The sequence below is a fragment of the Vulpes lagopus genome, chromosome 21, assembly GCF_018345385.1.
Source record: "Vulpes lagopus strain Blue_001 chromosome 21, ASM1834538v1, whole genome shotgun sequence".
NCBI classification, from domain to species: Eukaryota; Metazoa; Chordata; class Mammalia; order Carnivora; family Canidae; genus Vulpes; species Vulpes lagopus.
In genome coordinates, this window is record NC_054844.1 from 25,159,151 (window position 1) to 25,185,224 (window position 26,074).

Genomic DNA, 26,074 nt, shown 5'->3' on the forward strand with positions numbered 1-26,074 from the left:
TCCATCTTTGCTTTTCTCTTTACAAGTCCCTCAAAGTTCCTGTCTCTTTGACTTGGGCCCCTGCCTTGGCCTTTTGACTGAGTTCTGTGTCTTCTTTTCCCTCATTCAAGAGTGCATCCATCCCTGCCACCAACTAAAGGATTTCTTTGATTTTGTCATCTCCCAATTCAAATTTTTATTGCCTTACTTTTGCCTAGAACACCAAGTTAAAAATTCTTACTTCTAGGCATTTACTCAAAGAATACAAAGATATTTGAAGGGATATATGTATCCTGATGTTTATAGCAGCATTATCTACGATAACCAAATTATGTCCATTGACTAATGAATGGATAAAGAATATATAATGGAATATTACTCAGCCATAAAAAATGAAATCTGGCCATTTGCAATAACACAGATGGAGTTATGCTAAGTGAGATAAGTCAGAGAAAGACAAATACCCTATGATTTCCCTCATATGTGAAATTTAAGAAACGAGCAAAGGGACAAAAGGAGAGAGAGAGGCAAACTAAGAAACAGATGCTTAACTGTAGAGAACAAACTGATGACCAGGGGGTAGGGAGAGGGGTGTGGGTGGTGGGTGGTGGGTGAAATAGATGATGAGAATTAAGAAGTGCACTTGTGATGAGCACCCAGTGTTGTATGGAACTGTTGAATCACTAAATTGCACACCTGAAACTAATATTACACTGGAATTTAAACGAAAACTTTTTAAAAAGTATATTGTAATTCCTAGAACACACCAAAAAAAAAATTCTTACTCACATGTTAAAAGCCAAACTAATTTTTAAGCTTTATGTGCTAAATTCACTTTCCTGGAACTTCTAGGCTAGTCCTGTCCTGCTTTTGCACCTTTGCCCGTGTTGTTCTCTTGTCCCTGAATGTTGAATCCTTTAATTTCTCAGATCCTTTAAAATTCACCCCAAATATGTTTTCATTAACTCATTTATTCAGTCTGTCCTTTCCAAACCATTTCTTTTTGGTCTTCTATTTGCCAGGCATGATGGCAGCTATTGGAGAAGCAGTGGTGAATGAGTTAGAGTTCCTCCCTTCAAGAAGATTTTTCCCTCAGGCAGCCCGGGTGGCTCAGCGGTTTAAGCGCCTGCCTTTGGCCCAGGGTGTGATCCTGGAGTCCTGGGATCCAGTCCCATGTGGGGCTCCCTGCATGGAGCCTGCTTCTCCCTCTGCCTGTGTCTCTGCCTTTCTCTCTGTCTATCGTGAATAAATAAATAAAATCTTAAAAAAAAAAAAAAAAGAAGATTTTTCCCCTCGAGGTAGAATCAGAGAAGCACGTAGGAATTTCAGTACCTCCATTCTATGAGCGGGAAGCTGTAAGAGGAACATCGTATCCAGTCTGTGGTCATCAGAAAACTGCATCTAAGCTAGGACCTCGCCGAGTCTAACGTGGGACACAGTGAACCTGCCATCTCTTCTGAGGTCACACTGTCCTGATCATTCCACTTTTACTTATGTATTGCTCTGTACTATTGCATTGAACAAAAGCCATTATAAAAATTTCAGTGATAGCTCCCAGATGGTTTTTATTTCTTATTTTTTTAATTTTTATTTTTTTTAAAGATTTTGTTTTTTTCATGAGAGATATGGAGAGAGAGGTAGAGACAACAGGCAGAGGGAGAAGCAGGCTTCCCATGGGGAGCCTGATGTGGGACTTGATCCCAGGACCCTGGGATTATGACTTGAGCCAAAGGCAGACACTCAACCACTGAGCCACCCAGGTGTCCCCTGATGGAGTTTTAATCCTTTTAGTGGCAGAGGGCATAATCTTACATTTCGTTGTCCTCCTACCCCTCCTCCCAACTTAGAACAATGTCTTGTGTATTTTCTAATTAGCACCTGGGGGCCCAGAAAGCTCATTTTCAGTAGACTATTCAGTGCACCTGCCTAAATCTTGTTCCTTCTCTCATTTTTTCCTTCAAAAAGTATTTATTGAGTCCTTACAATATATCAACCATCACTCTAATTGCTTGGAATGTTGCAAGTGCCGTGATAAACGTGTACAGGATACAGACAGTGTATAAAGGGAGGCATGATTTTTTTTCTTGGTATGTTTTCTTTCTGTTCCAGGATTCATTTTTAAGGAAGTGTTATATCACTTGACAGGATAAGCACTGGGTGTTATTCTGTATGTTGGCAAATTGAACACCAATAAAAAATAAATTTATTAAAAAAAGGAAGTGTTATATCAATTAAGCAAGGTAGTTTAAAGTTTAATTGCTATATATAATAGCCATACACATGGCTATACACAAATGCTGTTTCATTCATTCCAGTTACCTCTTAACCTCATCTTTCTTTACATCTAAAGTATGAATAATTTGAAAATCTATACAGTATTAATTTACAGTGGTATGATTGCTATTGATGGGGATCATTATTGATCATTATGGAGCTCTTGCTGCTGCTGCTGCTGCTGCTGCTGCTGCTGCTGCTGCTGCTGCTAGGGTCAAGATCCAGGGTTCCTGTGGAAAGCCATTCACTAACATACTTTTTACCTCTGTTTTGCCAAAGTCTGTCATTCCTCACAACATGTCTGGGAGTTCTGTTGATGTGTTGTTTGACATTTTACATTTTTCCTAGGGACCCTTCCTATTATGGAGCTCCCAGCCCCTTGGGCCCCTAATAACTGCTCTTAGTGCTGTGAGTTCTAAGATTCGGCTCATGAGAGGCTAGCAGCAACATGTAATTCTGTTTACATACTCTTTCTTTTCTTTTTTATTCTTTATTTAAATTTAGTTTAGTTGATGTATAGTGTATTATTAGTCTCAGGGGTAGAATTTAGTGATTCATCAGTTGCATATAACACCTGGTGTTCATCACATCACATGCCCTCCTTAATACCCATCACCTAATTATCCCTTCCTCCCATCCACCTCCTCTCCAGCAATCCTGAGTTTGTTTTCTAGAATTCAGCATCTCTTGTGATTTGCCTCCCTCTCTATTTTCATCTTATTTTATTTTTCCTTCCCTTCCCCTATGTTCATCTGTTTTGTTTCTTAAATTCCATGTAAGAGTTAAATCATATGGTATTTATCTTTCTCTGGCTGACTTATTTTGCTTAGCATAATATAATCTAGCTTCATCTACATCATTGCAAATGGCAAGATTTCATTCTTTTTGATGGCTGAGTAGTATTCCATTGTTATATATATATATATCACATCTTCTTTATCAATTGACCTATTTTTTTATCAGTTGATTTATTGATGGGCATCTGGGCTCTTGCTATAGTTGGCTATTGTGGACATTGCTGCTATAAACATTGGGGTGCAGGTGCCTTTTGAAATCACTATGTTTGTATCACTTGGATAAGTACCTAGTAGTAGTGCAATTGCTGGGTTGTAGGGTAGCTCTACATAGTCACTTCTATATATAAAAAAAAGAAAAGTTAAAATGTTCAGTGGAGAATGCAAAAGCCCATGTAAGTTGATCCAAGTCTCACTTTTATTATGGAACAAAGTGAGTGCTTAAGTTCGCAAGTCCACAAGGCCAGTCTATAATTTACTAACTAGTAGGGTGTCTGACTTTTATAATCAATTTTCATTTACCTTGAAATACAAACAGAAGGTATAGTTAGAGTGACCAGTTGTTCTGCTTTGCCTGACATTGAGAGAGTTCCCAGGACACAGGATTTTCAGTGCTAAACCAAGAAAGTCCTGGGCAAACTGGGATGGGTTGGTCATCCCATATATGTACAGTAGAGGCATAAAAATAAGTAAATAAAGGGGATTAGGCCTATCCTGTAGACATTGTTTTCTATTAATTTTATGTTCCATATAATTACTTAAATATATACATTATATATGTATATGTGTGTGTATATATAAGTACTTATATACCTCCTTTAAATGTTTCTTTAGTTGAATCATCTTTAAAATGAGAATACTGGCAGCCCTGGTGGCCCAGCGGTTTGGTGCCACCTTCGGCCTGGGGTGTGATCCTGGAGACCTGGGATTGAGTCCCGTGTCAGGCTCCCTGCATGGAGCCTGCTTCTCTCCCTCTGCCTGTGTCTTTGCCTCTCTCTTGGTCTGTCTGTCATGAATAAATAAATAAAATCTTAAAAAAAAAATGAGAATAATATACAGTGTCCTCACAGGAGTGTTCATTGCCTAATTAGATACCTGTAAATTACTTTGGGATCCTTTATGGAAAGCATTAAATAATTGTAAAAGTTTATAACAATATTATTCCTTTTTTATTCAGAGATCAGCACAATTCAAAGCACCTTACTGATTGAACAAACAGGATGGCTCTGCCATTTTTTAAGGTACTATAATTCCCGTGGAGGTTCACTAATAATATTTATGTAAAATGGAACCAATTCATGACAAATTGTTGTTTATTTTTATGTATGTATGCATGCATTTCTACAAATGGTTATTTAAATATATTAAAGGAAGATAAATCGTATAGGCGTAAAGATCCAAATACATATATGCAGGATGGAGGTAGTTGCACAAGTCTGAAATAAGTGAAGCCACCTGGCTTTTGTAAAGAACCATTATTTTATTTACATATTTATTTTAAAGATTTATTTGTTTATTTGAGAGAGAGAGATAGAGAGAGAGAGAGCATGGGCATAAGTGGGAGAAGGGGCAAAGGGAGAGGGAGAGAGAATCTCAAGCAGAGTCCCCACTGAGCTTGGAGCCTGAGAAAGGGCTCGAGTTCACAACCCCTGAGATCATGACCTAAGCTGAAATCAAGAGTTGGACGCTCAACTGACTGAATCACCCAGGTGCCCCAGAAAGGGCTCTTTAAGAAGATAGAATCTATTCTCCTCCTATGCATTCTAGGTAAACACATTTCTATGAGGTATAATTAGTCTTACTTACTGAAAATGTCATGTTCTCCATTGACAGATACTGTAGTTTTTCTGAGGGAAAAATCGGGAATATTTGAGATAAAAATAAATGGTACTGTTCAAATGGAACATTTTACCCTCTTCTGCTTAAATATTGCTGTGTATTTCTTAGGTACAAGCATATTCTCTTATGTAACCACAGAACTATTATCAGAATTGAAAAATTTACATTATCTAGTTTATTTTTGCCAATTGTCCCAACAATGTCTTTAATAGCAAATACTAACAAAATTGTGGTCAAGTAACCAATTATTGATTAGATGATGCATTTAGCTGTCTTATTTCTCTAGTATTTTAAAACCTGGAACAATTTCTGAGTCTGTATTTTTTTTATGACATTTACTTTTTTTTTCTTAGGGAGGGAGAGAGAGAGAGAGTATTCATGCAGGATGGGTGGCGGTGGGTAGAGGGAGAGGGAGAGAATCTTAAGTAGGCTTCATGCCCAGTACAGAGCCTGACATGGGGCTCGATTTCATGACCTTGAGATCAGGATCTGAGCCAATACCAAGAGTTTGATTCTTAATTGACTTCAGCTATTCAAGCACCCTGATGTTTACATTTTGAAGAGTATAGACTAGGGACACCTGGGTGGCTCAGTGGTTGAGTGTCTGCCTTTGGCTTGGTTCGTGATCCCGAGGTCCTTGGATCAAGTCCTGCATTGGAGTCCCCACGGGAGCCTGCTTCTCCCTCTACCTATGTCTCTGCTTCTCTCTCTGTGTGTCTCATGAATAAATAAATAAAATCTTAAAAAAAAGAGTATAGGCTATTTTGTGTAATATCTCTCACTTTTGTTTGTCTGATGTTCTCCGTGATTAGATTGAGGGTAAGCAGGATAATACAGAAGTGATGTGACCTAAATATATTGTATCAGGAGGCAAAATGGGGCATTTTTGAAGTGCAGTGTTTTATTGACACATGCAGTATAAAAGCCCAGGCCGAAGGACAAAGTCTTCGGTAGACTAGTAGTAGATGCTGCAGAGCATCACTCAAATCCATGGCTGCTGAGAGCATTGGCTTCTGAGAATCCACGGCCAACTGAACTGCCCCTCGTTCCCTCAGCCAACTGAGTTGTCTCTCCACTCAGCTGGTTGAGATGGGGTACAAAGACCTGGCCCCTTGCCTCAACTGGGACAACTCTGAAGGATCATTCCAACTCTCCAGAGTTCCCTGTGGGATAGGCTGAGGCCTCTGCTGCTCTTGCATTTGAATTCAAGTTCTCTCTCTACTGAACCCTGAAACACTCTCTCTCTCATGTAAGTGGTTCCAGAGATCACTCTCTAAAAAATCTCCTGCACATGTTAATCCAAGAGTTTCAGAGTCTTCTTCCCAGGAAACCCAACCTACAACTGGGCCATTATATATGTGAATAATAATAATAATGTAATATATAATGTAATAATCATTTCAAGCATTACAACTGACCAATTATAAACATTAAAATGATTAAAGTTAGTATGTGTATTAATCCTTTTCTAAGAATTTTTTACTCCAGCATGATTCTACCATAGAAACTGTTGTAGCCAGAGAACAACACAAAGATGTTAACAAGAAACTCTGTCTAGATTGCTTAGGACAGAACTTGATGCTTAGGTTTGCATCTCTAGAAATTTAACTTTGTCAGAGATAATCACACTTAGAGAAATTAATACAGAGTAAATAAGTCAGGAAAGAACATGTAGCAATTTATAATGGAAAATGTAATTGTCCATCAAACCATTTCTGTTGGCTAATCAGCACACCCTTAATCGATAAGAAAATCTAAATGAAAGTGAAATCAGAAATTTGCTTGGTAAGTAAGATGATTAAACTGACTTTATCTGATTTATAATATCTGATCATCTTTTCACCATTTAGCCCTAGTGGAAATTATCTACATGTAGATCAGATACTCATTTTTGCTTACCATGGTATTTCCACTCCAGACCATTTATGATCTATACAACTTAGTGCTTATAAATATAAACTCAGCTTCCTAATTGCCCACTACTATCCACTCTGGTTCCCCTCAAACTATTGTTTGAGTATTTTTAAAATGCAAATGTGACATGTCACCTCTATGCCTAAAATCCTTCAAGAGTTTCCTATTGCTATTACATGAAGATAATTTCCTTAACCTTGTCCACAAGGCCCTGCCTGTGTGGCCTAGCCAGAAAAAAAAAATAAATTTTTTGAAAGCCCTTTTTGGGTTACTTCCTTCAGGAAACCAAATCAGCATAAAATGTGTGCGGTAACCCTCTGAAAACAACAACCTGACTCAGGGTGGTTGGAGAATGTAGCAGAATGAGAGGCAGATCCAGTAACTTCTCCCCCACAATCCCTATCTCTAGATTCACAGAACTGCTTAGCAAAAAGAATATGATCAACAAAGCAGCAACCAACACTAGTGATGATCTTGAATCTGCCCCAGACCCTACTTGAATTCTCTGTGTTCAAACAACCCACAGGATCTATGACTTACTTCCCTACCCTCTTGACCTCAACCAGAGCCCCAGCGCTGAGAGGAGGAAGAGGAACTTTGTTGGTGTGCCTATGAAGTAGCTGTCATTTTACATACCTTTAGCGAATTTAGCTTTTACAACTCTTTCAGATGAAGGGAGAGGTTCTTATCCAGGTATTCATTCCCTGAATCCCCACTGTTATAAGATTGTCCAAAGAAGCAAAAGTCATTAAAACATTAAAATAATTACTAGCCAATTGACCTATCACAAAATGAGTCTCCACACAAACTTTCCTTCTCTTTTACACTAGAGTATCTCTAATATCATGCCAAGGTCTTAGTCTTTCTTGGGTAAGATTAAAAATATGGATAAAGCCTAGCATGAGCAAGCATGTGGGGAAGTGGGAATTTGCTTGTACTGTGTCCTGGTTATAGTGAAAATTAGTACACTATTTGGAGAGCACTTTGGCGATTAGTGTAGAAGTGTAAAATGTGCATTCCCTTTCACCCAGTTCTAGGAATTTGCCCTAAAGTTGACATCCTTTAGTGGAAAGAGATAATTGAGAAGGAAGTTCAATTGTTTTAGCTGCTTCAACATAGTGGAACTGTTGAAAGTGATGGTTTAAAATAGAAAAATGTGAACATCAAAAGATCTCAGAAAACAGGTATTTTTTTTCAAGAGTGACCTTCTCTATATGATTGTGATGTAATGTCCAATGGAGACTGAAGGGATGTCAATCCATAATATCATACAATTGTGTCAGAAAAATTATGCTAAGAAGTCCCTTATGTGAGTCAGCCTTTGCTAAGTCTAAGTACTGCATAGCTGCAATTGTGACCTAATTTAAAAACTTTTTATTGTAAAATACATGTAACATAAATTTTTCCTATGTTTACTATAAAATCCTGGCTCTCCTTCCAAAATCTTAATTTATTTTTCCTAGTAACAATTATCCTCTGATAATGAGGACCTTCTAAATTATTCCTAATATGGATGAGTTAATTGAGTTTTGTGCCCAAACCATAAGACTTAAGGAATCATCTCTTTGTCCAGATATGGACCCCACCTGTGGTCCTGTTTCCAACATTCAATCTGACTTGGTAGAGACCCTCTATCCTCCTTGCCCACTTGGTCTGTCCTATTTTTTGCCTCTGAGCATGGACTGTTTACTTCAAACCATGGAAAATAGGTACCAATAAAGATCATTTTTAGGAAACCAAAGACACCAAATTTATTTTTTTCTTTTTAGCTTGATAATAAAAATTTTTAACCATATCTAATATAGCTATATCTAATTTGGTGTATCATCACCAAATATCATAGTGTCTTGCAGTTTCCTTTCTAAGGAACTAAACTGTCAGTTTTTCTTTAGGAGGTGGAGAAAGGGAATCATAATAGCTGGCATTTGGACAGTGGTTTTCATATATACAGTACCATTTCACATGCACAATATACAATGTGTGGTAGTCATTAGTACAATTGATGAATATTTCTGGTTTTCTCTTCTTCCATGAGTATCAAAAGATTATATTTCCTGGCTCCCTTTTATTTGTATAGGGTCATGCAACTACTTCTGGCCAGTGGGTTGTAAACAGAAATCTCTACTTAAGACTCTCCAATCTTCTTTTCTTCTGGTATGAAGACTAGTAATGTTCAAGATGATGGCTGCTCCACTGGCCTGGAAGCTGGAGCACCTCTGATGAGCAAGGCCTTACTGATGATCTACAAAGGCCATAAAGCGTAAACAATAAATAAATCCTCACCATTTGAAACTACTAAAATTCCATGATGTTCTGTTACTGCAGCATCACTTAGCCTCATCTTACTCATGCACTAGATTTCCTATATCATAGGTGGAAAAATCCACTGTATCTGTGTCTCTGTTAGTATCAGGAATTTATAAGAATCAATGGAAAGCAGACAAAAATCAAAGCAGGAAAGACCTGACTTTTTCTTTCTTCCTGGATGTTAATATCACCAAAAGTGTTCCTTAAATGCAGAGGATCTGTTTGACTTGTAGCTGACAAGAGAAAAGAATGTTCCATTCTGAAACATATGGTTTTTTAATATTGCTAAATATTATTATTAGCGGAAATGGTAATACTTGAATTGAATGTAGCATGTTCTGGGTCCCACACTAGGTGCTTAATTTATCTCATTTAATTTCACTTAATCCTCACAGTGATCCTAGGAGGTAGCTATTGATATTGAGGTCTTTCTATCTTTAATCTAGTATTATTTGCATTATGGCAATGGGGTTTTATAGGTTTCAAAGTGCTTTTACCATGCATAACTATATTTCATCTTTGTAGTAACTGTTGTGTTAATATTCTTCATTCTACAGATGCAGAAATAGACTTCAGATAACTTTTTTTGATCTGTGCTAGGTCATATAGCTAGTCACAGAGCCAGGTCCTTGGAATTCAAATCCCGTTTGTTCTTTATTACCCTTTGCAGAGCAATAAACATAACACAAAGATATAGTTAGACATACTGTATTTTTCACTTTTCCTTGAAACTCTTCTTCAGGCATCTGATTTATGTAGGTTTTTTTTTTACTTTGGGGGAGAAAGAGTCCTTTAGTCTAAACGTGGAGTGAACCAGGAATTAACATTACTCTTTTATTCACACAGAGGGGAGTGTTAACCAGCTTGTCTTAATAGTCTCTCTCTCTCTCTTTTTTTTTTTAATTTTTATTTATTTATGATGGTCACACACACACACACAGAGAGGCAGAGACACAGGCAGAGGGAGAAGCAGGCTCCATGCACTGGGAGCCCGATGTGGGATTCAATCCCGGGTCTCCAGGATCGCGCCCCGGGCCAAAGACAGGCGCCAAACCGCTGCGCCACCCAGGGATCCCTTCTCTCTCTCTTTTAAAATAATTTTTTATGCTTTAAGAAAATCTTCATACCAGTTATGTTTTTCTTATCATCCTTGCTATCTGTGTCTTCTCCTTTTGTTCCTGAATTAGTTTTGCCAAAGTGTTTCCTACTTCCTTGACATTTCAAAGAATCACCTTTTGGTTGTTATAGGTCAATTTCAGCCTTTAAAAGAAATTCCCTATTGCATGAATTTGTGCCTTTATATTTTAGAATTGTATTTGAATTTGCTAATCATAGTAGAATTTACATCCATTTAAAAAACAGAGTTATGTCTAGGATTGATTATATTTTGATCTGTAATACTTGGTACATATAAGGGCCATGGACCCCTGGAAGGGATTCTGTACTCATCTTTACATCCTTCTACTTTCTTTAGATTGCAACTTTTTGAAATCAACTTTTTCAAGTTTCCTGAGTTAAGAACTTGGTTCATCTGTGTTTACATTTTGTGTATTCTGCTAACTGCATTTATTTTTTTATTTTTTATTTTTTTGCTAACTGCATTTAATGCAATAAACTATCCTCCAAACATGGCTTTGGCCATATCCCATAATTGCAAAAGCCACAAATATAGCAAAGCACCTTTACTCACCCAGTAGAAAGATTTTATTCATAGTTTCCTTCTGTTATTATTTGCTGCCATCATTTGGCATTCATTGGTTACTTCCTATGAGGTAGGACTAGGAGAGTAATGGTAATACTAAGGAGTCACTTTGGTCAGGGAGCTTACGATTTCAGTTTACATGCTGAAAACAAAAATCAGATGAATTCTGAAGGCTGTAGAGGTTTTCAACCACAATCTTTCTCACTTTCCAGCCTAAGATTTTAACCTGTCAATCTACATTTAGCATAAATTTGGAGAAGAGGGAATAAGTGAAAGGGGATAAAAATTCACGTTCAACCATAGGTTGATAAAGTTAGCAATGGCCATGGTCTATATCTATTAACTGGGTTTATTACCTGAACTTTAATTCTAATGTCTGAGAGAGTTGATAATAAGAGTTTTGGAAGACTCTATACATAATCTGTGATATAGGCTTGGGTTCTAACTCTGGATCTATGAAATTTGATGAAAAAGTAGATATACCCATAATCTATATACTTAATTTTTGACATAAATGTATATTTATATATTGTTTTCACTGAAGCCTAACTGTAAGTTAGCATTTCTTCCATTATGAATGTAGTCAGCAAACCACAGTAATATTAGCAACCTGTGGCTTCACCCCCAAGAGAAATCATACATATTTTCTACCACTTGAAAGTTGTTGCAGACATCTAAAATATTATGTGCATCACTGCTGCAAAATTACTGTAAGTCTTGACCTTGTTATTTAATGCATTAATAAAGATACAAATATATATCTGTTATCTCTGTGTAATAAATTACCCGCCTCCCCCAAATCAGGGACTTAAATAAGAAATACTTATTATTTCGCATCTCTGTGGGTCAGGAGTCTGGCATGGTTTAGCTGGGTCTGTGGCTCAGGATCCTTTCCCAGGTTGCAGTCAAGGTGTCAGCTAGGGCTGTAGTTACCTCCAGGTTCACCTGGGAGAGAATCTGCTTCCAAGCTTGCTTAAGTTCTTCATGGGTTGTTGGACTGAGTGTCTCAATTCTTTGGTGTCTGCTGACCAAAGATCTCTCTCCGTTCCCTGCCAAGCAAGCCTCTCCATAAGACAGGTCACACCACGGCAAGCTGGTCACCAGAGTGAGCTAGGGAGAGAGCAAGAGAGGATACAAGATGGAAGCCAGATTCTTTTTGTAGCTTAATGGTGAGACGTGATATCCGATTAGTTTTGCAGTATTTTCTTTTTCAAAACCAGTCATTAGATTCTCACTCAATAGGAGGGGGTTGCACAAGACAGAAATGAGGATTATTGTGAGTCATCTTAGAAGTTGCCTTTCACATAAGTATATCACAAATTCACTTTTTAGTATTTTGATAACTGTGTGTCAAAAAAATAAATTTCCTTTGTAGCCCTAGATAGTTTATTTTATGCATTTAAGAACAATATTCTGAGAAAGGTCCTTAGATTTCACCAGGCTTCTAGAAGGCCACATGGCTCTAATTTATTTCATATTAGGCATATTCAACAACTTCCTGTGGGAATTTTTTTAGAATAGCCTCAGTTTAGAAACTGGAGGTCAAAGCTTTAGCCTTCATAGTATCCTATTCTGATACCCTAGATCAGTCCGTATTACTCCAGTGCTGTGAAAAATATATGGTGTATGTAAAATCATTATTTGCTATAGAACACTCCATAAACTGTTCTCCATTCTACTCACTTAATTAAACTGTTCTCCATTCTACTCACTTGAATTAATTATATGTATGTGTGTGGTGGAGGGAGAGAGGTGTACAGGCCTCTGTCAATCATGTTTGATCACAATTAAACCTCCTTATACTCGTATGTAGCAATTGTGGTTTCTTTTTTTTTAAGGGTTTTTCTTATTCATGAGAGACGCACAGATACAGGCAGAGACATAGGCAGAGGGAGAAACCCTGCAGGGAGCTGGATGGGGGACTCGATCCCAGGATCAGGCCCTGAGTCAAAGGCAGACACTCAACCACTGAGCCTACCAGGTGACCCGTATGTAGCAATTGTTATTTGAGGCTCAAAAGGACCATACGATATTGGGGGAACTGATTTCCTCAATAATTCACTAATTACCAAAGCAGTGCTCTTTCTGTTACCATCTATATATGAGAAAGCACAGGGTGTAAAAAAAGAGAGAGAGAGAGAGAAAAGAGAGGAGTGATGTCATGATGCCTCCCTAAGTCTTTTCCATCCATCACTTCCTCTTGGTGAAACTAAAGATAATTATATTCTCTGTAAGCATAATAACAGCTTCATATATTGTCCTAGAAGTCTCTAGAAGGCAAGGGTATAACCCCTCCAGTATTTAGATCAAAGACAAGTCTGTTGACAATAACTGGGAACGATTCTCTTATTTGGTTTGTCCAGGAACTTTTCCCTCCAACGCATCATCTTCACAAAAGCCACCCCTTTTGAGTCAAACCACAGGGATTTCCTTTCTATTTCTCAGATCCTACATCAAGCAGCCCAGTACTGCTGGTTATTTTATATTTCCCAAGATAAGCCAAGCAAGTTCTTCGTATATGCCTCCAAGTTTTGGTGGCTTTTCCAAATTCGAATCCCTTTCAAGTCTTCGCAGTGGAGTCATGGTTGAGATGGAAAAGGGGCAAGAAGCCCGAAGTGGTTTCTAGATCCCACAGCTACTGACTGGGCGAGTTGGTCAGCCAATCCATCTTTGTTGACCACCTTTTCCTAATTTGCAAAATGTGCGTTTCCGTGTGTGTGTGTGGTTATCTCTAAACCCCTTTCCATTTCTAACATTTTTTTTGCATCATATTGTGAAGTCCGGAGAGAAACTCCCATCACTTAGGACACGTGGCTAGTGTGGCAACACACTGGGCGCTCTCACGAGAGGCCTGAACCAGCTTTACATAAACAGGGTGGTTGCCCCCGTCCGGCCAACTCCACCACGCGGACCACCAGGAGTTCACCCCGGGCAGGCGGGGCTGGGGGCGGGGCGCAGAGGAGCCCGCGTTGACGACACAAGACTACTTCCGGCTGTGGTGCGTATGACGTCAGAGCCGAGGCTGACCGGCCCAGCCACCGAGAAGCCGCGGAGAGAGGGCTCGCGAGAGTTCAGGAAGGCCGCCCCGAGATTCCGGCGCGGCCGCGGGCGCCACCTCCCGGGGGCGGGGCGAGGGCGGAGCGGGCAAAAGGGAGCGGACGGGCCCCGGGCCGGCTGCGGTCCGTGCGAGGCTGAGCCGGCCGCGGGCGCGACCGGAGGCAGGTGAGTACGCGGATGCGGCGCGCGGCGGCCGCGCTGGGGGGCGGGGGGGGGGCCCGCTCGGCGCGCCGGCCGCAACTCAGCGAGCAGGGGCCGGAGGAGATGTGAGGCGTCTTCGGGCGTCCAGGGACCGCCGGGTGATGCCGGGGCTGGCGGCGGCTCCAGGGAAGCCCCGGCGGCGGCCTTGGCCCTCCCGTTCCCCGAGGTGCTGCTCGCCCCGCGCGCCCCGGACAGGTCGCCCCGAGCCCGGGGAGGGATCTTCGTGCCTCCCTGCCCCTGTCCCCTTCCGCTGCTCGGCGCCCGAGCACCCCGACCCCGCTCCCTGCCTGGGCTTCATGAACAATAACAAACGTCGCGGCAGCGCTCCCGGTGCCCCCCGCGCGCCCGTCCCGTGCCCCGCAGCCGCTGTCAGCGAGGCGGAGGGCTCGAGGCAGGGCTCCCATTGTGGGGGCTGCTTGTGTACGGCTCCTAAAAACTGATGCGTCAGATTGCTGAACAGTTCTCGGAGCCACACGGCGGAGCCTCCCCGGCGCCCAGGAGCGCGGAGCGCGCGACGCGGGGCGCAGAACCTGCCCCTGCCCCCGGGCGCCGTAGACGCTCTCTTCCAACATCATTTTCTCCCACTCCACCCCCCCCTTTATTTATTTATCCATTTATTTATTTATATTTATTTATTTATTTTTGCCTCATTACTGTCGGGGGCAAACGAGTGCCTGTTTGCTAAGGGACTAGGCAAAGGTTGTACCCGATGGAGAAGGAGACGCTTCGTCCTTAGAAAGTTACCAGGTTGACAGCCAGAGAACAAACTTTGTTTTCCAAACCAGCGGCCTCCTGTTTGTTTACCGATGCGGCTTTTTTTTGTGTGTGTTTTGTTTTGTTTTGTTTTGTGGGATCGCTTTTTCGGGTTGCAAGTTTGGAGGAAGGATACAAAGAGGAATGGGGGAGGGGGGCGGGGAGAGCTGGAGGTGCTGGAAGCGGTGGCTTGTCCAGAGACTGTGATGCTGCTGTTCTCGCTTGGTCAAATGCAGAAGCAGCGCTCTTGTCTGTTTCACGTAACTTGTGGTAAGTTTTGATAGAAGCCAGTTGCTCTGAAAAAGGCCTCAGTATTAGCTGTCTTACTGCTAAAGTCTGAGGAAACAACGCTTAGTGTTTTAGTTTATGCCTCTTGGTTGTAAGATGGGAGTGAAAGCTTGTCTTTAAGGGGGTGGGCCTGGGGTGGGGACTCACCACTTGTCAGGTCTCCCCACTTTAAGGCAGGATCTATTGTTGCTTAAGCCCAATTTTAGTTACCCAGTGCAGATTTTTTTTTTCTTTTTTTTGGTCTCAGTCGTATATCTATCTATATAAGGTCCTGGGAACCTCTTGTGTTTGATTGACTTTTCTTTGTATGCCTCAGGATATATAAAACAATTAAGTTTACTGTACTCTTACCCAGTAGCTGAAAGGTATTATATGTGAGTGAGCCACTATTGTGACTATTTGAGGAAGAGAAATTAGTTCAAAATATGATGCTGAGATTGCATTTGTTCATTGCATAGGTTCATCAAAACACTTTTGTGTGAAAAATCCTGATCTCAAAAAGTAAAGTTTTTTTTTGTTTGTTTGTTTTTTTTTTTTTTTTTAGTTTGATGTGGCTTAGCTTTGTATTTTTCTCCTGGTTAAGATGGTTGATAATGTTTTCCATTTGGCTGTGGCTGTGTTTAGGATGAGACATAAATTGGGTGTAGTTTTTGTACTCCTTTGAAAGGCCCTGCCACTGAGGAATGAAAAAAAAATTAGACTTAGAAAAGCCACATGAAATGAATGCAGTTCTTTTTTCAGCCTTCTGTTTTTTAGTTTGTTTGAGTCAAAGAATAGAGACTAGGAATATTTGTGCATATGAATGAGTCAAAGAATAGAGACTAGGAATATTTGTGCATATGAATAGGTGTCCTCAGCAGTTTTTATGCTGAAAAAGGTAGGACACTATAAAAACAAAGGAAAATTTGTAGAAAATGGTAACAAAGCAAGACACTCAATTCAGCCATTTGTTTTTAGAAAAGTTTGTTCTCTCAAAGTAAGGGCAACATTACTGTGTGAACAAAGTTGGACAATACTTTAGAAAGTGCTTCTCCAGTGATCCAGAATAAGTTGGATGCTTGTTTGGTGTGTGTGTGCGTGTGTGTGTGTGTGTGTGTGTGGCACTTTTTTAAAGAGGGAAAAGGGCACAAATCAGAGCCAGAAAGATTTGCATCTCAATGTAATATTAAAATGATTTTATTTTACATAAATAGTGTAGGGTGAATCAAGCAAGCATATTGTCTTTTAGCATCCCCAGGATTACATTAAAATCAGCAGATGGGCAAGTTATGATTAGGTTAGACTTGACATATGCAGAAATTATGCTACTGTATTTTTATATTAAAAGTACCAGGGGCTTTTTAAAATGAAGTAATGCACATAAGCTTTTAGGGCATAAGAAATTTTTAAGAAGTAAGTTTAAAAAATATCCTTAGCACTTTAAACATATTAAATTAAGCCTTCGTTCCTCCTTCCCTCTCCCCACAAAATTTCATTTAAGTCTTAAGAGAATGTTTAGCAAGGTAAGAACAGTATTTTAAGTGCAATGATTACATAAAGCTCTTGTCTCCAGGTCAAGGTTTGCTAATTGACAGGGTATGATTGTTCAGAACCTTTAGAAAGAGGGAAAAGAAGGACAACAGTGAACATATTTGCTGTCTGGTGCACTCAGACGAGCTGTAGTCTCTATCTTTAGAGAGATACAATCTAATGGGAGAGAAATGTACCCAAATAACTGTAATACACATGCATTTTGTGGGGAAGCCTAGGAGAGGGATTAAATTCTACTTAGATCAGTTAAGGAAGGTTTTGAGTAGGGAAAGGTATTCGTGTAAATGATTTGGCTGATATAGTTGTAATCATCACGATAAGTAAACACTTTATATAATGCCAATTGCTGCTAAAATCTTACGTGTACTAATTTACATGGGCTTAATTCTTCTTCTTCTTCTTTTTTTTTTTTTTAGATTTTATTTACTTATTCATGAGAAACAGAGAGTGGCAGAGACACAGGCAGAAACAGGCTCCATGCAGGGAGCCTGACGTGGGACTCAATCCCGGGACTCCAGGGTCACGCCCTGGGCTGAAGGCAGGCGCTAAACTGCTGAGCCACCTAGGGATCCCTACATGGGCTTAATTCTTATAACCACCATATGGAGTAGGTATTTGTTATTCCCATTTTGCAGTCAGGGTAACTGAGGTACTAAACCAGATAACTAGAAAATGACAGCACAAGGGCTCCAACGCAAGCATCTGGTTTATACCTGGTGCTTGTGCTTAATCTCTGTCCTTGTTTTCTCTTCCATTCTCGATAGTCTTTCTCAGGTCTTTTTCAAAAAATTGATTTAGGAAAATACATTTCTCTGGCACATAGATTTAAAACTTACTTTTCTAGAAAGGGCTTCAAAATGAAGAAAACGCAGGTAAATAAGATATTTTTGGAATGCTAGGTAATCCATTTCAAAAAGCTGCTCTTGGTGCAAATTAAATGTAACTATTGAGTGGGACTTTTGATAAATATGACTTATCACTTAGTAGCACACCCATAAGGATTTAGAAATGAAAAATTGTAACTATATTAACTCCTTTTTCTAATGGAATGTTTGAATCATTGTATATTTTGGCTTGTAATTTAAAAAAAATCACTAGGCACTGAGTATTTTTTGGATTGAATTGTGAAGTTGGAATTCAGTTAATGATTGATAGTCTCAGCCCTTTTAGTTTTTATTTCCACAAACAGCTAAATATATTATGCCTGAATCAGGTTTTTTTGTTTGTTTGTTTGTTTTTTAAATATTTTACTTCTAAGCAATCTCTGTGCCTAGGGTAGGGCTTGAACCCAAAACTCCAAGATCAAGATTTGCACGCTCTAACAACTCAGCCAGCCAGGTGTCCCATGAATCAGGATTTTGAATAGAGGGTTGTACATATATAAAATGAGGGAAGTTCAATCACTGATACTTTACGTTAGGGCAACTTTGAAAGCTCTTTGGAATTGTAAAATAAAAGGTGCCATAGAAATGTACTGTGCTGGGGCACCTGGGCGGCTTAGTGGTTGAGCACAAGTCCCTCATCAGGCTCCCTTTCTCCCTCTGCCTGTATCTCCGCCTCTTTCTGTGTCTCTTATGAATAAATAAATAAAATCTTAAAAAAAGAAATGTGCTGTGCCTAGTATATAGGCCTACTCAGTAACTAACTGCTACTTTGTTGAATGAATGGTCAAATGATTTTATTAATGAAGTTTCAAGAATGTTTCACATTTGTTACTGGTTATCAAAGTATTGGGATCATAGTAAACTCAATTAGATACAAAGTTTAGGGGGAAAAAAGTATATCTCAGCAGTGGTTAGGGGTACTCTCTACCAAGATGCAGACACTTCAGCTCCTTTGTCTGTGTCCTGACTGACCAAACTCACAATAGAGTTCTAGAGGCGTATTTTCTAAGATTGAATATAGTAAGTGTTCTCTCCATGTCTGAGTTGGGTGGATTGTAGAAAACCCCCACAGTAGGATAATTTATAGTTGATAAGCTTAAAACGTAATAGGAAAAGTAGAAGAACTAAAGCCAGAATTTAAAGCTCATATATTATTATTAGACAAAAGTGGCAAAACAAGTTTAAATATATATATGTATATGTGTGTGTGTGTGTGTATTTTTACACAGTTTAAACTAATAGTAATGGCATAGTATTTCCATTTACCACCATTTGATTGACAACATTTTTAGTATCTTCAGCCTATAATTTCATGCAGATACTTTTAAAATTTTTTCTTTAAATTAAAATAATTTTTTAAAGACTTTATTTGAGAGAGAGAGTGTGTGAGAATGCAGGGGGAGGCACAGAGAGAGGGAGAATCTTAAGCAGACTTTACACCCAATGTGGAGCCTGACTCAGGGCTCCATCTCCAACCCTGAGATGACCTGAGCCGAAATCGAGAGTCAGACCATTAATCAACTGAGCCACCCAGGCAACCCTCATGCAAATACTTATAAGGCAAGTATGCTTTGTTATAAGAAGAAGTTAATGTTTCTCTAAATACAGGTTTAGTTTTGAAAGGTTATTATTCTTAGTAAAGAGGACTGTGAGTTGGTCCCTCAGAGGGAAACCAGATATACTCTCACCTCCTTGCTGGTAGAAATTGTTGGGCATCTTTTCCCCTAATAGACTAGAAAATAGACTTTGAAAATCCACTGAGACGGGTAGCTTCCCTGTTAGATGATCTCTGCACAGGTCTTAGAGAAGACCTTAGCAGTGACAGGTCACATGGTGAGCTGACCATTCACTCAGGTTGGGTAAATTCAAAAAAGGCCTCGAACTTTGGCAGTTTTACGATACTAGCACTTCTGTTACGCTCTGCCTCTAAACTGGTAAACAAGCTCCTTGCTTTCTCCTGAATTAACACCAGACCAACTGACAACCCATATTAATGTTGATTCTCTGGCCACACATGCAGGTTTCTTGTTCTCCTTGTCTTTTGCGGACTCTTACTGATTCCATAGGTATAGACTTTATTGCCATTTGTAAGTCTGATCCCATATACACAGCAGCATCCAGTGTTTACCTACCTCTTAGATTTGTTACCTTTCCCCTTGTTTTCTTATCTTTTATAATTATTTGCTATCTCTACATCTGTTTCCTAACTTTGGAACACTTTCATTACTTTTGCAATTACTGAAGATGATGGAGTTAAAAAATATTTAACACCTAAAATCAGTCACAAATAAAACAACTTCCCCAGAAAAAAGAACAAGAGGACAGAAACCTAAATGACTTTGCATGGTTGTTAGTACCATCTATTTTTGGCAAGCAGAGTTGGTGTGCCTTTGCTATGGAGCCTAGCTTTCATTCTGTCTAGGAAGAGTTAAAAAGTTGAAAATTCAGAAACAGGCTTCTGTACACATCAATAAGCACTTTTTTTTTTTTTTTTTTTTTTTTTTTTTTGCGGGGGGAGGGCTGTCCTGCTCTTTCTCCATACAATCATTGCTATTCTGCTTTTATGACATTGAGATTTTGGCTCCAATTCTGTAGATTCTTCAGTAATCCTGAAGACACAGTATGTAATATGCCCATTTAACATGAAAAAATGCTTTGTGTTATCTGTGTTTCTCAAACTTTATCTCCCAACAGGAATTTATAGACTTAGCTCTCTGTCTGTCACCTTCCCTTCTGACATGTTCTTGGCTCTCTTTTCTTCCTGAATATCACCAGTGTACTGGTCTAATAATAATTTTATCAACAACAGTAATCACTCACTTATCACTTACTATGTACAAGACATAACGCCAAGGACTTTATATAAATATCATCTCATTTAATCCCTGCAGCAATCCTATGAGTTATTATTTCTGCTTATACGTGAAGAAACTGGAGTCTTTGGAAAAGTGACCAGGATCATGTGGGTAGATAGTAAGTGATGGAGTTAGATCTTGATCCCTAAGATCCAGTTTGCTTTCTCTTGTATTGCTTTGTTTTATTTAAAATAACTCATCCTCTGCTATTTGATTTACTTCCTTCTTCTAGTCCCACCTGAATTTTCTTTCTTTCCTTTTCTTCTTCTCATTTTTAGGAATTATTTACAGTTTTTGCACATCAAACATAAATTCGTTTAGGAGAAGTATACAGAAATAATTCAACTTTACTTATATTTTCTTGCTTTTGGGGAGAGCTATTGTAAGAATAGTAGTTGTAGCCCCTTACATTTGTATTGTGCTTTGTATTGTATTGCAATCCTCCCTCTAACTCAAATCTTTAGATTAAAAGCTGCTACATATACTTTTCTAAGGACTGTGTAAAATTAGTTGATGACACAGTTCTTGCCCTCAGCAATTTTAATGCTGAAATAAATGATAGAATCAAATGTTCTGACTTCATTCAAGCCAATTAAGAGCAGATAAATATCATTGCAGCAGAGAATTTTCTTAAAAGGTATTATAGTTTTGAGAGTTGAGCTGCCTTTTCGGTCAAAATTGAGAAGTTGGAATTTAATTAATTAATTGATTGATTGATTTCTTTTTTAAAAATTATTTATTTATTCATGAGAAATAGAGAGATACAGGCAGAGGGAGAAGCAGGCTCCCTGCAGGGAGCCTGATGCAGGACTCGATCCGAGGACACTGGGATCACTCCCTGAGCCAAAGGCAGATGCTCAACCGCAGAGCCACCCAGATGTCCGGAGAAGTTGGAATTTTAGTTCTGCATTTCAAATCATGAAATTTAAAAGTCCTTCATTCTTGTGATTCAGTGAATGATGGTTGAGTTGCTACCTACCTCATCCTGCATACAACTGGCATTTAAAATAATTATGGTGAAGGAATGGAGTGGAGGGAGGGAGGATAGATATCATTTCAAAAGTGAAATTGAAGAAATGGAGACCCTAACCAGGTTTGATGAGGTATCTTACAGTGTCACTATTGTAGGAAATTGGATGCGAACTTTAGAGAATGGACAAGCAACATATATTGAACTCTGGAAGTTTGAGAGCGAATAAGCTCTATCTTTGAAATTTTATCTTGTGCCAGTATCTTGTTTTACTAGATTTAATTTTTACTAAACTGTGGATATTTTTTCTTGGTTAAGCACTTACCCATTGAGTTGGCCCCAGTATGGAAATACCACACCATGTTTGCACTTCATAGATTTTTGGTATTTGTCATCAGAGGCTGCTGGCCTGGTTTATAATACTAGGGTGTTGCCTTTTGCTGTGTTTTTACAATAGAGATCCATTTCATTTGGACACATCTCTTAAATCTGGTTGAGGATATTCTCCATATGTCCACTATTATTTAGCCAAACTGAAAAGACTTTTTCTATTTTTGTGGCTAGAGTGGAAAAATTTCAGTCCAAATTGCATGTATTTGGCCCATTGATGTTCTTAATACTGGCAAATCCTAAAGGAATCACAGACTCATAATGTTTTAGTGAGGTTAATCACCATAATTCACCATTTATCGTCTATTTGCAGTGCACTGTATTAGGTGTATGGCAAAATAGAGATGAGTAAAATGTATTGCACTTCCACTTAGAAAGGTTCAATCCAGTAAGAAACATAATGTATGGGTACAAATAACTGTAATTCAAACAGAAAGTGATAAGTGAGTGACAGGGCGCTTGTGGGAGCAGAGGAAGGAGGGATTGCTTCTGGCTGGAGAGATTAGGAAGGCTTCCTATATAAAATGAAATATGAATTGGCTATTTAAGAGTGAAGGCCAGGCCAGGCAGAGGGATTAGCCTGAGTTGGATATATCTCTATAACACCTGATAAATTCTATGTTAATTATTTACTTCTCTCCCTGCCCTATTGGATTTGAGCCCAGTGAGCTTTGAGAACAGGTGTTTTTCAGAAAGCTTTTCATTCTTTGCATCAACTGTGCAACCTGGTACATTTAATTAAAGTCATACTTTAGTAACATTACAGTGGCAGTAGTGTATTTGGAATGGACTCAAGGGAAGAGGGACCAGAAATGAGAAGGCCAATGAAGAGACTAATCTATTTTTATTTAGTTTTAAAATTTTTTGAGTATAGTTGACACATGATGTTACATTAGTCTCAGGTGTACAGCATAGTGATTTAACTTTTCTATAAGCTTTGCTCACCACCAATGTGGCTACCATCTGTCACCACACAATACTATTACAGTATCAATGACTATGTCCTTTATGCTGTGTGTTTCATCCCCATGACTTATTCATTCCATAGCTGGAATCTTCTACCTTCCATTCCCCTTCAGCTATTTGGCCCAGCCCCAATCTCCCCTCTGGCAACTGTCGGTTTGTTCTCTGTATTTAGAGGCCTGATTCTGCTTTTTGTTTATTTGTTTTGCTTTTTAGATTTGACATATGCATGAAATTCTGTGGTATTTGTCTTTCTCAATCTGACTTACTTCATTTAGCATAGTGCCCTCTAGGTCCATCCACATTGCAAATGGCATGATCTCATCCTTTTTATGACTGAGTAATATTCCAATGTATAGATATGACATCTTCTTTATCCACTCATCTATTGGTGGACACTTAGGTTGCTTCCATATCTTGGCTGTTGTAAATAATGCTGAAATAAACATTCAGGCATGCATATATTGTTCTAAATTTGTGTTTTTGTTTTGAAGAGACTAAATAATCCCGGAGATAGATAATAAAGTTCTAAATTAGGTGGGATTGGGAAAGAGAGACTTGAATGGATGGGTGTTGCTCCTCCATCTTGAGACCTAGGAAGTTCTTTCACTGTGCGAATTACCTATGAGGCACATGTCATGTACCAGGAGATTACAGTGATGAAAGGACGTGGTGCTCCCTCAGACAGCAGACAGGTGACTACAGAGCCACACTCACAGGTATAGAAATAATTGCAATAGCACATAGCCACTACAATGAAGTAGCAATAGGAGGAGCATCTAAGGAAAAGGAACACCTATTTGGGAAAATCAAAGAAGCCTTCCAAGGAGGTGGTAGTGTGTGAGTTTGGACTTGAAGGGTGAGTAGGAGATTTTCAGGCCAAAAAACAGCAGGAGGACATGATAGCATAGAGATCTAAGATACTGTTTAAGACAGCCACAAGAACCTGGGTTATTTTAGTATTGGGCTGTGGGGCTAGATAAGATAAATGGGCTCATCTTAATAAAACAGCTTTTTATTTGCCATGTTTTTTAAGTCCTTTTTTTAAAAAGAAGCTTTTATTTATTTCAGAGAGAGAGAGAGAGCACAAGCTGGGGGCAGGGGTAGTGGGAGAGGGAGAAGCAGGCTCCCCGTTGAGCCAGGGACCCCAATGCAAGGGTTCACCCCAGGACCCGGATCATGACCTGAGCTGAAGGCAGATGCTTAGCTGACTGAGCCATGCAGATGCCCTTGGCATGTTTTGTTTTTATTTTTTATTAATATGATTTTTTAATATTATCCAGCTCTATCATTCTGAGCTTTTGTAAGGAAATTTTTCTGTTGCCTCTTACAGCCTAGTGGAAGTACCTCTGCTGTGTTTCCCACTCCTAGCCAGCAAGTATATTGCAGGTGATAAATTGTCTTTTGCTTCCGTTTTCTGAAATTAAACAAAAAAGGTAATGAATGATACCAAATAGCCAGAGAGATAAAGAGAGAAAGCAATCTACTGAAAACCTTTCCTCTGATGAATGCCTAGAGCCACTAGGGTTGTTTTATACAGAGAATGCAGCACCAACACATAGCTTCAAGAGCACTTGACTTGAGGGAGAGGATTGTGGTAGGAACACAATTATTTACCTTTACCATAAAGTTTTATGGAACCTGTGAAAATTTCCCAGAAGTGTAATATCTAGTGCTGAAGTCCTTTTGTTCTGGTTCTAGCTTTGCTTTTTTTTTTTTTAAATCTTTTCTACTCTGACCTTTACTATACTATATAACTTAGTATGACTTAAACTTTAAATGATGTCAAACATGAACTCTAATTTGTTTCCCTCCCACATTTTCTGGTCATTGAGAAACCTGCATGGGCAAGTCATGATTCTGAACTATATGTACGGAATCTGTATCAGATAGCCAGAGCTAGGAAGCTAGGTTTTTCACATAGGTTTCTTATGGGTTGGGCCACTGAAACAGAATATAGTTGTTTTCTAAAGACAACCAAAAAGTCAATTAGAATTATATCCATTGTATTCCAGGCTGGGACTTGGCAGCTGTGTTAGCTTTAGTGCCATTAGTGGTAATAGTACAAGTTCTGGGCACTACCAAGAGGAAAGTGAAAGACAAGAAGGAAAAGAAAAAGAAGGGTTGCAGAGTATTGGGGGAGGCAGAATGAAGGGGGCTGGAGAAAAGGCTAAAAGGAGTCAAATGCCTCTGATACCTGTTCCAGGTGCTGCTTAGTGGAACGTGTGCCATATTTTAAGATTCAGTTGAACTGCCAGTAGTCAGGTCTGGCATGGATGTATTGTTATGCCAAAAAAGACAGTTTGTCTTAATCCAGTATTTCTGGATTGAATAAAACCAAAATTTGTATATATACCTGCGCCTCTGTTTTTAGTATTGAGCAGAAAGGGAACCAGAAACCAGCACCTTTTAAATATTAGTGAAAGTTACAGGTACATTTCTGAAATGTAGTAAAACATTTAAGATTTAAGCCCAGTGTTATGTACATAGCCCCCATCAGACAAAGGTGGCTGAAAGTGAAGGGATGTGTAAGTGGGAATAGGTGGTTGGATAAAACTGCATTTTCCTACTACTGGTAAACAGGACCCACAGAAGGAAAAATAGGGTAAGAAATTAGATCTAGAGCCTGTGGTCTCCTGTCCAGGTAAACCAAGTACGTTTCACTTTCAGGAAACAAGAAGCTTTAGTTCTTCAAAACGTTTTTTCCATCACTGGCTAACAAAGCCAAAGAATAAAAATAGGCACACTTTTATTTTTTCTGTGATGGTGATAAAGTTATTTCTCAGACTGTGAGAAATACTGGATTGAATGAGTCTTTGACTCATGTTCAGAGCTGAAAGCTGCTGTAGGGGTCATACAATCAGATTCTCTACTGTGCGTTTCCTCTAATCCTTGACAAGTGGATGGTTCATTTTTATCTAAATATTTTAGTTACTGGGTAAAGGCAAAAAATTTAGCAGTTTACAGGATACCTGTACAGGATACAAAAGGACTTTCATTCCTTTCAGTGGCTGGTATTTTCCAGGCTTCTGTCCCCACTCCTCATTTCTTCACCCTGCACATGCTCTGGGAGCTGGATAATCTCACATGCTCTGATGTCTTTAGGGATCACTCTGTGATGATCACTTCCAAATCTGTATATCTTGCTCAGACCTCTTCTGAGCTCAGGACTCCATTGTCCATCTCATTCCTAGAATATTTAATATCTAAGATGTAGACTTCACTTTTCCAGCTCCATAAATTGAATTGTTTTTGTATTGTGTTCAGAAAGAATCAGGATTATGGAAATTTATTTCAATTTAGCAAGTGACCAAGAGACCAGTATAAACACAAGAATGCTAATTAATGAGCTTATTAATATAACTGTGAGTAGA

General features: G+C 39.1%; 1 protein-coding gene across 1 annotated transcript in view; it reads left to right on the forward strand.

The window, feature by feature from the left end:
* Window positions 1–13,931: 13,931 nt before the first annotated feature.
* The window catches only part of STK38L (serine/threonine kinase 38 like), an 82,452-nt gene continuing 70,309 nt past the window's right edge, over window positions 13,932–26,074 (forward strand). Inside the window, exon 1 of the mRNA XM_041736102.1 lies at window positions 13,932–14,031. The gene's annotated coding sequence lies outside the window, so the exon portion shown is untranslated. The remainder of the gene's footprint in view (window positions 14,032–26,074) is intronic.